The sequence below is a fragment of the Halictus rubicundus genome, unplaced genomic scaffold, assembly GCF_050948215.1.
Source record: "Halictus rubicundus isolate RS-2024b unplaced genomic scaffold, iyHalRubi1_principal scaffold0308, whole genome shotgun sequence".
Taxonomy (NCBI): Eukaryota; Metazoa; Arthropoda; class Insecta; order Hymenoptera; family Halictidae; genus Halictus; species Halictus rubicundus.
Window position 1 is genome coordinate 166,375 of NW_027488849.1, and position 12,798 is coordinate 179,172.

A 12,798-nucleotide genomic window follows, 5' to 3' on the forward strand; every position below is an offset into this window, starting at 1 on the left:
ACGATAGGATAGGGAAGAGGATAGGATAGAGAATAGTATAGGATAGATGATATTATAGGATAGAGGATAGGATAGGATAGAGGATAGGAACGGATAGAGGATAGGATAGGGGATTGGATAAGATAGAGGAGAGGATAGGATAGGGGATAGGATCGGATAGAGGATAGGATAGGGGATTGGATAGTATAGAGGATACGATAGGATAGAGGATAGGATAGGATAGAGGAGAGGATAAGTTAGAGGATAGGATAGGTTATTGGATAGTATAGAGGATAGGATAGGATATAGGATAGGATAGGATAAATGATCGGATAGGATAGAGGATAGGATCGGATAGAGGATAGGATAGGGGATTGGATGGGATAGAGGATAGGATAGGATAGAGGATAGGATAGGATAGAGGATAGGATAAAATAGAGGATAGGATACGATAGAGGTAGTATAGGTTAGAGGATAGGATAGGATAGAGAATAGTATAGGATAGATGATATTATAGGATAGAGGATAGGATAGGATAGAGGATAGGATCGGATAGAGGATAGGATACGATAGAGGATAGGATAGAGGATAGGATAGGATAGAGGACAGGATAGGGTAGAGTATAGGATACAGAATAGGATAGGATAGAGGATAGGATAGGATAGAGGATAGGATCGGATAGAGGATAGGATAGGATAGAGGATAGTATAGGATAGAGGATAGGATAGGATAGAGAATAGTATAGGATAGATGATATTATAGGATAGAGGATAGGATAGGATAGAGGATAGGATCGGATAGAGGATAGGGTAGGTGATTGGATAGGATAAAGGATAGGAGACGATAGAGGATGGTATAGGATAGAGGATAAGATAGGATAGAGGATAGTATATTATAGATGATATTATAGGATAGAGGTTAGGATAGGATAGAGGATAGGAACGGATAGAGGATAGGATAGGGGATTGGATAGGATAGAGGATAGGATAGGATAGGCGATAGGATAGGGTAGAGGATAGGATAGAGAATAGTATAGGATAGTGGATAGGATAGGATAGAGGATAGGATAGGGTAGAGAATAGGATAGGATAGAGGATAGGATAGGATAGATGATATTATAGGATAGAGGATAGGATCGGATAGAGGATAGGATAGGGGATTGGATAAGATAGAGGATACGATAGGATAGAGGATAGGATAGGATAGAGGATAGGATAGAGAATAGGATAGGATAGAGGATAAGATACGATAGAGGATAGGATTGTATAGAGGATAGGATAGGATAGAGGATAGGATAGGATAGAGGATAGGATCGGATAGAGGATAGGATAGGGGATTGGATAAGATAGAGGATACGATAGGATAGAGGATAGGATAGGATAGAGGATAGGATAGAGAATAGGATAGGATAGAGGATAAGATACGATAGAGGATAGGATTGTATAGAGGATAGGATCGGGTAGAGGATAGGATAGGTGATTGCATAGGATAGATGATAGGATAGGATTGAGGATAGGATAGGATAGTGGATAGGATAGGATAGAGCAGACGATAGAGGATAGGATAGAGTATAGGATAGATGATAGTATAGGATTGAGGATAGGATATGATGGAAGATAGGATCGGATAGAGGATAGGATAGGGGATTGGGCAGTATAGAGGATAGGATAGGATAAAGGATAGGATACGGTAGAGGATAGGATAGAGACTAGGATTGGGTTGAGGCTAGGATCGGATAGAGGATAGGATAGGGGATCGGATAGAATAGAGGATATTATAGGATAGAGGATAGGATAGGATGGAGGATGCGATATTATAGAGGATAGGACAGGATAGAGGATAGGATAGAGGATTGGATAGAATAGAGGATATTATAGGACAGAGGATAGGATAGGATGGAGGATGCGATATTATAGAGGATAGGATAGGATAGAGGATAGGATCGGACAGAGGATAGGATAGGGGATTGGATAGGATAGGGGATTGGATAGGATAGAGGATAGGATAGGATAGAGGATAGGATAGGATACAGGATAGGATCAGATAGAGGATAGGATACGATAGAGGATAGTATAGGATAGAGGATAGGATAGGATAGAGAATAGTATAGGATAGATGATATTATAGGATAGAGGATAGGATAGGATAGAGGATAGGATAGGATAGAGGATAGGATCGGGTAGAGGATAGGATAGGGGATTGGATAGTATAGAGGATAGGATAGGATAGAGGATCGGATAGGATAGAGGATAGGATAGGATAGAGGATAGGATAGGGTAGATGATAGGATAGGATAGAGGATCGGATAGGATAGAGGATAGGATAGGATAGAGGATAGGATAGGATAGAATAGAGGATAGGATAGGGTTGAGGATAGGATAGGATTGAGGATAGGATAGGATTGTGGATAGGATAGGGGATTGGATAGGATAGAGGATAGGATAGGAGAGGATAGATGATAGTATAGGATAAAGGATAGGATAGGATTGATGATAGGATAGGATAGAGGATAGGATAGGGTAGAGTATAGGATACAGAATAGGATAGGATAGAGGATAGGATAGGATAGAGGATAGGATCGGATAGAGGATAGGATACGATAGAGGATAGTATATGATAGGGGATAGGATAGGATAGAGAATAGTATTGGATAGATGATATTATAGGATAGAGGATAGGATCGGATAGAGGATAGGATAGGGTAGAGGATAGGATCGGATAGAGGATAGGATAGGTGATTCGATAGGATAGAGGATAGGATAGGGAAGAGGATAGGATAGAGAATGGGATAGGATAGGATAGAGGATAGGATCGGATAGAGGATAGGGTAGAGGATAGGATAGAGGATTGGATAGAATAGAGGATATTATAGAATAGAGGATAGGATAGGATGGAGGATGCGATATTATAGAGGATAGGATATGATAGAGGAGAGGATCGGACAGAGGATAGGATAGGGGAGTGGATAGGATAGAGGATAGGATAGGATACAGGATAGGATAGGATAGCGGAGACGATAGAGGAAAGGACAGGATAGAGGATAGGATAGGGTAGAGGATAGGATAGAAAATAGGATAGGATAGAGGATAGGATAGGATAGAGGATAGGATCGGATAGAGGATAGGATAGGATGGAGGATAGAATAGGATAGAGGATAGGATAGGATAGAGGACAGGATAGGATAGGATAGAGGATAGGATAGGGTTGAGGATAGGATACGATTCAGGATAGGATAGGATAGTGGATAGGATAGGGGATTGGATAGGATAGAGGATAGGATAGGATAGGATAGGATAGGAGAGGATAGATGATAGTATAGGATAGAGGATAGGATAGGATTGAGGATAGGATAGGATAGTGGATAGGATAGGATACAGCAGACGATAGAGGATATGATAGAGAATAGGATACGATAGATGATAGTATAGGATGGAGGATAGGATAGGGTAGAGGATAGGATAGAGCAGACGATAGAGGATAGGATAGAGAATAGGATAGGGTAGAGGATATGATAGAAAATAGGATAGGATAGAGGATAGGATAGGATAGAGGATAGGATCGGATAGAGGATAGGATAGGATAGAGGATAGGATAGGATAGAGGATAGGATAGGATAGAATAGAGGATAGGATAGGGTTGAGGATAGGATAGGATTGAGGATAGGATAGGATTGTGGATAGGATAGGGGATTGGATAGGATAGAGGATAGGATAGGAGAGGATAGATGATAGTATAGGATAAAGTATAGGATAGGATTGATGATAGGATAGGATAGAGGATAGGATAGGGTAGAGTATAGGATACAGAATAGGATAGGATAGAGGATAGGATAGGATAGAGGATAGGATCGGATAGAGGATAGGATACGATAGAGGATAGTATAGGATAGAGGATAGGATAGGATAGAGAATAGTATTGGATAGATGATATTATAGGATAGAGGATAGGATCGGATAGAGGATAGGATAGGGTAGAGGATAGGATCGGATAGAGGATAGGATAGGTGATTCGATAGGATAGAGGATAGGATAGGATAGAGGATAGGATAGGGAAGAGGATAGGAACGGATAGAGGATAGGATAGGGGATTGGATAGGATAGAGGATAGGATAGGATAGGGGATAAGATAGGGTAGAGGATAGTATAGAGAATAGTATAGGATAGTGGTTAGGATACGACAGAGGATAGGATCGGATAGAGGATAAGATAGGAGACTGGATAGGATAGAGGATATGATAGGATAGAAGACAGGATAGGATAGAGGATTGGATAGGGGATTCGATAGGATAGACGATAGGATAGGGAAGAGGATAGGATAGAGAATAGTATAGGATAGATGATATTATAGGATAGAGGATAGGATAGGATAGAGGATAGGAACGGATAGAGGATAGGATAGGGGATTGGATAAGATAGAGGAGAGGATAGGATAGGGGATAGGATAGGGTAGAGGATAGGATAGAGAATAGTATAGGATAGTGGATAGGATAGCATAGAGGATAGGATAGAGGATTGGATAGGATAGAGGATTGGATAGGATAGAGGATATTATAGGATAGAGGATAGGATAGGATACAGGATAGGATAGGATAGGAGAAGATTGAGGATAGGATAGGATAGTGGATAGGATATGATAGAACGGAAGATAGACGATAGGATAGAGAATAGGATAGGTTAGATGATAGTATAGTATAGAGGATAGGAAAGTGGATACGATATTATAGAGGATAGGATAGGATAGAGGATAAGATAGGATAGAGAATAGTATAGGATAGATGATATTATAGGATAGAGGATTGGATAGGATAGAGGATATTACAGGATAGAGGATAGGATAGGGGATTGGATAGGATAGAGGATAGGATAGGATAGAGGATAGGATAGGGTAGATGATAGGATAGAGAATAGGATAGGATGGAGGATAGGATAAGATAGAGGATAGTATAGGATAGAGGATAGGATAGGATAGATGATCGGATGGGATAGAGGATAGGATAGAGGATATTATAGGATAGAGGATAGGATAGAGGATATTATAGGATAGAGGATAGGATAGGATAGGATAGAGGATAGGATAGGGTAGAAGATACAGGATAGGATAGGGTAGTTGATAAGATAGAGAATAGTATAGGATAGATGATATTATAGGATAGAGGATAGGATAGGATAGAGGATAGGATCGTATAGAGGATATGATAGGGGATTGGATAGTATAGAGGATACGATGGGATAGAGGATAGGATAGGATAGATGATCGGATAGGATAGAGGATAGGATAGAGGATTGGATAGGATAGAGGATATTATAGGATAGAGGATAGGATAGAGAATAGTATAGGATAGATGATATTATAGGATAGAGGATAGGATAGGGTAGAGGATAGGATAGGATAGAGGATAGGATAGGATAGAGGATAGGATAGAGAATAGGATAGGTTAGATGATAGTATAGTATAGAGGATACGAAAGTGGATACGATATTATAGAGGATAGGATAGGATAGAGGATAAGATAGGATAGAGAATAGTATAGGATAGATGATATTATAGGATAGAGGATTGGATAGGATAGAGGATATTACAGGATAGAGGATAGGATAGGGGATTGGATAGGATAGAGGATAGGATAGGATAGAGGATAGGATAGGGTAGATGATAGGATAGAGAATAGGATAGGATAGAGGATAGGATAGGATAGAGGATAGTATAGGATAGAGGATAGGATAGGATAGAGAATAGTATAGGATAGTTGATATTATAGGATAGAGGATAGGATAGGATATTGGATAGTATAGAGGATAGGATAGGATAGAGGATAGGACAGGATAGAGGATAGGATAGGATAGGATAGAGGATAGGATAGGATGGAGGATAGAATAGTATAGAGGATAGGATAGGGTAGCGGATAGGATAGGGGATTGGATAGGATAGAGGATAGGATAGGGTAGAGGATAGGATAGAGAATAGGATAGGATAGAGGATAGGATCGGATAGAGAATATTATAGGGTAGAGGATAGGATCGGATAGAGGATAGGATACGATAGAGGATAGGATAGAGGATTGGATAGGATAGAGGATAGGATAGGATAGAGGATAGGATAGGATAGAGGATAGGATCGTATAGAGGATAGGATAGGTGATTGGATAGGATAGAGGATAGGATAGGGTAGAGGATAGGATAGAGAATAGGATAGGATAGAGGATAGGATAGGATAGAGGATAGGATCGGATAGAGGATAGGATAGGGGATAGGATAGGATAGAGGATAGGATAGGACAGAGGATAGTATAGGATAGAGGATAGGATAGGATAGAGAATAGTATAGGATAGATCATATTATAGGATATAGGATAGGATAGGATAGAGGATAGGATCGGATAGAGGATAGGATAGGTGATTGGATGGGATAGAGGATAGGAGAAGATAGAGGATGGTATAGGATAGAGGATAACATAGGATAGAGAATAGTATAGGATAGATGATATTATAGGATAGAGGATAGGATAGGATAGAGGATAGGATAGGTAATTGGATAGGATAGAGGATAGGAGACGATATTGGATGGTATAGGATAGAGGATAAGATAGGATAGAAAATAGTATAGGATAGATGATATTATAGGATAGAGGATAGGATAGGATAGAGGATAGGAACGGATAGAGGATAAGATAGGAGATTGGATAGGATAGAGGATATGATAGGATAGAAGACAGGATAGGATAGAGGATAGGAGAGGATTGAGGATAGGATAGGATAGTGGATAGGATACGATAGAACAGACGATAGAGGATAGGATAGAGAATAGGATAGGTTAGATGATAATACAGGATAGAGGATAGGTTAGAGGATTCGATATTATAGAGGATAGGATAGGATAGAGGATTGGATAGGGGATTGGATAGGATAGACGATAGGATAGGGAAGAGGATAGGATAGAGAATAGTATAGGGTAGATGATATTATAGGATAGAGGATAGGATAGGATAGAGGATAGGAACGGATAGAGGATAGGATAGGGGATTGGATAAGATAGAGGAGAGGATAGGATAGGGGATAGGATCGGATAGAGGATAGGATAGGGGATTGGATAGTATAGAGGATACGATAGGATAGAGGATAGGATAGGATAGAGGAGAGGATAAGTTAGAGGATAGGATAGGTTATTGGATAGTATAGAGGATAGGATAGGATATAGGATAGGATAGGATAAATGATCGGATAGGATAGAGGATAGGATCGGATAGAGGATAGGATAGGGGATTGGATGGGATAGAGGATAGGATAGGATAGAGGATAGGATAGGATAGAGGATAGGATAAAATAGAGGATAGGATACGATAGAGGTAGTATAGGTTAGAGGATAGGATAGGATAGAGAATAGTATAGGATAGATGATATTATAGGATAGAGGATAGGATAGGATAGAGGATAGGATCGGATAGAGGATAGGATACGATAGAGGATAGGATAGAGGATAGGATAGGATAGAGGACAGGATAGGGTAGAGTATAGGATACAGAATAGGATAGGATAGAGGATAGGATAGGATAGAGGATAGGATAGGATAGAGGATAGGATCGGATAGAGGATAGGATAGGATAGAGGATAGTATAGGATAGAGGATAGGATAGGATAGAGAATAGTATAGGATAGATGATATTATAGGATAGAGGATAGGATAGGATAGAGGATAGGATCGGATAGAGGATAGGGTAGGTGATTGGATAGGATAAAGGATAGGAGACGATAGAGGATGGTATAGGATAGAGGATAAGATAGGATAGAGGATAGTATATTATAGATGATATTATAGGATAGAGGTTAGGATAGGATAGAGGATAGGAACGGATAGAGGATAGGATAGGGGATTGGATAGGATAGAGGATAGGATAGGATAGGCGATAGGATAGGGTAGAGGATAGGATAGAGAATAGTATAGGATAGTGGATAGGATAGGATAGAGGATAGGATAGGGTAGAGAATCGGATAGGATAGAGGATAGGATAGGATAGATGATATTATAGGATAGAGGATAGGATAGGATAGAGGATAGGATAGAGTAGAGTATAGGATACAGAATAGGATAGGATAGAGGATAGGATAGGATAGAGTATAGGATACAGAATAGAGGATAGGATACGATAGAGGATAGTATAGGATAGAGGATAAGATAGTATAGAGAAAAGTATAGGATATATGATATTATAGGATAGAGGATAGGATAGGATAGAGGATAGGATCATATAGAGGATAGGATAGGTGATTGGATAGGATAGAGGATAGGATAGGGTAGAGGATAGTATAGGATAGAGGATAAGATAGTATAGAGAAAAGTATAGGATGTATGATATTATAGGATAGAGGATAGGAGAGGATAAAGGATAGGATCGGATAGAGGATAGGATAGGGGATTGGATGGGATAGAGGATAGGATAGGATAGAGGATAGGATAGGATAGAGGATAGGATCGGATAGAGGATAGGATAGGGGATTGGATAGGATAGAGGATAGGATAGGGTAGAAGATAGAGGATAGGATACGATAGAGGATAGTATAGGATAGAGGATAGGATAGGATAGAGAATAGTATAGGATAGATGATATTATAGGATAGAGGATAGGATTCGATAGAGGATAGGATCGTATAGAGGATAGGGTAGGTGATTGGATAGGATAGAGGATAGGATAGGGTAGATGATAGGATAGAGAATAGGACATTTTAGAGGATAGGATAGGATAGAGGATAGGATCGGATAGAGTATAGGATAAGGCTTTGGATAGTATAGAGGATAGGATAGGATAGAGGATATTATAGGATAGAGGATTGGATAGGATAGAGGATACGATATTATAGAGGATAGGATAGGATAGAGGATAGGATCCGATAGAGGATAGGATAGGGGATTGGATAGGATAGAGGATAGGATGGTACACAGGATAGGATAGGATAGGATAGAGGATAGGATAGAGGATAGGATAGAGGATAGGATAGAGGATAGGATAGGATAGAGGATAGGATAGGATAGAGGATAGGATAGGATAGAGGATAGGATAGGATAGGATAGAGGATAGGATAGGGTAGATGATAAGATAGAGAATAGGACAGGATAGAGGATAGGATAGGATAGAGAATAGGATAGGATAGAGGATAGGATGGGATAGAGGATAGGATAAGTTAGAGGATAGGATAGGGGATTGGATATTATAGAGGATAGGATAGGATATAGGATAGGATAGGATAAATGATCGGATAGGATAGAGGATAGGATCGGATAGAGGATAGGATAGGATAAATGATCGGATAGGATAGAGGATAGGATCGGATAGAGGATAGGATATGGGATTGGATGGGATAGAGGATAGGATAGGATAGAGGATAGGATAGGATAGAGGATAGGATAAAATAGAGGATAGGATACGATAGAGGATAGTATAGGTTAGAGGATAGGATAGGATAGAGAATAGTATAGGATAGAGGATAGGATAGGATAGAGGATAGGATCGGATAGAGGATAGGATCGGATAGAGGATAGGATACGATAGAGGATACGATAGGATAGAGGACAGGATAGGGTAGAGTATAGGATACAGAATAGGATAGGATAGAGGATAGGATAGGATAGAGGATAGGATCGGATAGAGGATAGGATAGGATAGAGGATAGTATAGGATAGAGGATAGGATAGGATAGAGAATAGTATAGGATAGATGATATTATAGGATAGAGGATAGGATAGGATAGAGGATAGGATCGGATAGAGGATAGGGTAGGTGATTGGATAGGATAAAGGATAGGAGACGATAGAGGATGGTATAGGATAGAGGATAAGATAGGATAGAGGATAGTATATTATAGATGATATTATAGGATAGAGGTTAGGATAGGATAGAGGATAGGAACGGATAGAGGATGGGATAGGGGATTGGATAGGATAGAGGATAGGATAGGATAGGCGATAGGATAGGGTAGAGGATAGGATAGAGAATAGTATAGGATAGTGGATAGGATAGGATAGAGGATAGGATAGGGTAGAGAATAGGATAGGATAGAGGATAGGATAGGATAGATGATATTATAGGATAGAGGATAGGATAGGATAGAGGATAGGATAAGGTAGAGTATAGGATACAGAATAGGATAGGATAGAGGATAACATAGTATAGAGAAAAGTATAGGATATATGATATTATAGGATAGAGGATAGGAGAGGATAAAGGATAGGATCGGATAGAGGATAGGATAGGGGATTGGATGGGATAGAGGATAGGATAGGATAGAGGATAGGATAGGATAGAGGATAGGATCGGATAGAGGATAGGATACGATAGAGGATAGTATAGGTTAGAGGATAGGGTAGGATAGAGAATAGTATAGGATAGATGATATTATAGGATAGAGGATAGGATAGGGTAGTGGTTATGATAGCGAATAGGATAGGATAGAGGATAGGATAGGATAGAGGATAGGATCGGATAGAGGATAGGATACGATAGAGGATAGGATAGAGGATAGGATAGAGGATTGGATAGGATAGAGCATATTATAGGATAGAGGATAGGATAGGATAGAGGATAGGATCGGATAGGGGATAGGATAGGGGATTGGATAGTATAGAGGATACGATGGGATAGAGGATAGGATAGGATAGATGATCGGATAGGATGGAGGATAGGATAGGATAGAGGATAGGATAGAGGATTGGATAGGATAGAGGATATTATAGGATAGAGGATAGGATAGGATAGAGAATAGTATAGGATAGATGATATTATAGGATAGAGGATAGGATAGGGTACAGGATAGGATAGAGAATGAGATAGGATAGAGGATTGGATAGGATAGAGGATATTATAGGATAGAGGATAGGATAGGATGGAGGATGCGATATTATAGAGGATAGGATAGGATAGAGGATAGGATCGGATAGAGGATAGGAAAGAGGATAGGATAGAGGATTGGATAGAATAGAGGATAGGATAGGATAGAGAATAGTATAGGATAGATGATATTATAGGATAGAGGATAGGATAGGATAGAGGATAGGATAGAGAATAAGATAGGATAGAGGATTGGATAGGATAGAGGATATTATAGGATAGAGGATAGGATAGGATAGAGAATAGTATAGGATAGATGATATTATAGGATAGAGGATAGGATAGGGTAGAGGATAGGATAGGATAGAGGATAGGATAGGATAGAGGATAGGATAGGATAGAGGATAGAATAGGATAGAGGATAGGATAGGGTAGAGGATAGGATAGGGGATTGGATACGATAGAGGATAGGATAGGGTAGAGGATAGGATAGGATAGAGGATAGGATCGGATAGAGGATAGGGTAGGTGATTGGATAGGATAAAGGATAGGAGACGATTGAGGATGGTATAGGATAGAGGATAAGATAGTATAGAGAAAAGTATAGGATATATGATATTATAGGATAGAGGATAGGATAGGATAGAGGATAGGATCATATAGAGGATAGGATAGGTGATTGGATAGGATAGAGGATAGGATAGGGTAGAGGATATTATAGGATAGAGGATAAGATAGTATAGAGAAAAGTATAGGATATATGATATTATAGGATAGAGGATAGGAGAGGATAAAGGATAGGATCGGATAGAGGATAGGATAGGGGATTGGATGGGATAGAGGATAGGATAGGATAGAGGATAGGATAGGATAGAGGATAGGATCGGATAGAGGATAGGATAGGGGATTGGATAGGATAGAGGATAGGATAGGATAGAGGATAGGATCGGATAGAGGATAGGATAGGGGATTGGATAGGATAGAGGATAGGATAGGGTAGAAGATAGAGGATAGGATACGATAGAGGATAGTATAGGATAGAGGATAGGATAGGATAGAGAATAGTATAGGATAGATGATATTATAGGATAGAGGATAGGATTCGATAGAGGATAGGATCGTATAGAGGATAGGGTAGGTGATTGGATAGGATAGAGGATAGGATAGGGTAGATGATAGGATAGAGAATAGGACAGGATAGAGGATAGGATAGGATAGAGGATAGGATCGGATAGAGTATAGGATAAGGCTTTGGATAGTATAGAGGATAGGATAGGATAGAGGATATTATAGGATAGAGGATTGGATAGGATAGAGGATACGATATTATAGAGGATAGGATAGGATAGAGGATAGGATAGGGGATTGGATAGGATAGAGGATAGGATGGTACACAGGATAGGATAGGATAGAGGATAGGATAGAGGATAGGATAGAGGATAGGATAGAGGATAGGATAGGATAGAGGATAGGATAGGATAGAGGATAGGATAGGATAGAGGATAGGATAGGATAGGATAGAGGATAGGATAGGGTAGAAGATACAGGATATAGATGATAAGATAGAGAATAGGACAGGATAGAGGATAGGATAGGATAGAGAATAGGATAGGATAGAGGATAGGATAGGATAGAGGACAGGATAGGGTAGAGTATAGGATATAGAATAGTATAGGATAGTGGATAGGATAGGATAGAGGATAGGATAGGGTAGAGAATAGGATAGGATAGAGGATAGGATAGGATAGATGATATTATAGGATAGAGGATAGGATAGGATAGAGGATAGGATAAGGTAGAGTATAGGATACAGAATAGGATAGGATAGAGGATAGGATAGGATAGAGTATAGGATACAGAATAGAGGATAGGATACGATAGAGGATAGTATAGGATAGAGGATAAGATAGTATAGAGAAAAGTATAGGATATATGATATTATAGGATAGAGGATAGGATAGGATAGAGGATAGGATCATATAGAGGATAGGATAGGTGATTGGA